A 1,638-nucleotide genomic window follows, 5' to 3' on the forward strand; every position below is an offset into this window, starting at 1 on the left:
ATGGAATGCTGCTAAGCCTTTTGTCCGTAAATATTGCAATGAAAAATCCTTTGAGAGAGAAGTCGAAGGCTGCTCGTTGGACACAAACCCACAGGCGGCCTCCAACTTTTTCTTTCCAAAAGGGATTTTTCAACCCAATTTTTACCTACTATTATTAATAGCTTTATGTGCTTCGTGATCCGCAATTCCAAAAATGAATCATATCACGTTTTCACGGAAGTTTACAAATTCCTATGATGTCAACACACACACACACACACACACGCACATAAATTATATATATATATACATATGTGTGTGTGTGTGTGTGTGTGTGTGTGTGTGTGTGTGTATACACAGATACACACACAACAGCTTCTTTCAGTTTCCGTCTATCAAATCCACTCACAAGGCTCTGGTCAGCCCGAGGCTATAGTAGAAGACACTTGCCCAAGGTGCCACGCAGTAGGACTAAACACGAAACCATGTGGTTGGGAAGCAAGCTTCAAACCACACAACTACCTGCATGAATGTAGGCACAGTGTGGCCGAATGGTTAAGAAATTCGCTTCACAGTCATGAGCTTGAACAAATTATATTTTTTATCACGTTCGGCCCTTAACTTGTGAGTGAAATTGAGTAAACGGAAACTGTATAGATAACTCCCGGGTCGGTTGTAGCGACAATTCCTAAAGATGCAACTTTATGATTCTGAAAATTACATTAAGAGTACACGTGTCTGTGGAATCCTCATTCGGGAGAAGATAACCTCAAAAGATCAAACGATTGAATCCTCATCGTCAAAAGACGAAGATCCACCACTACCATATAGACATATGTGTGCGTATGTCTGTGTGTGTGAGTGTGTGTGGGTGGTGGATATATAAGATTATATATAAACACACACACACACACACACACACATATATATATATATATATATATTTATATATATATATATATACATATATATATATACTCATACACGTATATTATATATTCTTTTACTCCTTTACTTGTTTCAGTCATTTGACTGCGGCCATGCTGGAGCACCGCCTTTAGTCGAATAGATCGACTGCAGGACTTATTCTTTGTAAGCCTAATACTTATTCTATCGGTCCATTTTGCCGAGCCGCTAAGTTACAGGAGCGTAAACACACCAACATCGGTTCTCAAGCGATGGGAGGAGGTGGAGAAACACAGACACACAAATATATATACGACGGGTTTCTTTGAGTTTCCGTCTACGAAATCCACTCACAAGGCTTTCGTTGGCCCGAGACTATAGCAAAAGACACTTGCCCTAGGTGCCACGCAGTGAGACTCAACCCGGAACTATGTGGTTGGGAAGCAAGCTTCTTACCACACAGCCACCCCTGCGCCTAAATATATATATACATGTGTGTGTGTGTGTATGTATATATATATATATTTACGTTTGTATATGTGTGTATATGCATGCATCGTAATTTGAATCTAATATATATATATGTGTGTGTGTGTGTGTGTGTGTAATGGAACAAAAGCATATAGCGCCCGGCAACAGGTATCAAATGAGAATCAGATTGACATTAAATGTGTGTATGTTTACGTGTATGTATATGTATGCATGTATATATACTTATATATATATATATATATATATATATATATATATATA

The 1,638-nt window shown here is 38.5% G+C and overlaps 1 protein-coding gene across 1 annotated transcript in view; it reads right to left on the reverse strand.

Moving 5' to 3' along the window:
- LOC106883728 (macrophage mannose receptor 1) overlaps positions 1-1,638 on the reverse strand; it is a 299,961-nt gene that overhangs the window by 296,948 nt on the left and 1,375 nt on the right. The gene's annotated exons all lie outside the window — the stretch shown is intronic.

This window comes from Octopus bimaculoides, chromosome 6, assembly GCF_001194135.2.
Source record: "Octopus bimaculoides isolate UCB-OBI-ISO-001 chromosome 6, ASM119413v2, whole genome shotgun sequence".
In the NCBI taxonomy this organism is placed as follows: domain Eukaryota; kingdom Metazoa; phylum Mollusca; class Cephalopoda; order Octopoda; family Octopodidae; genus Octopus; species Octopus bimaculoides.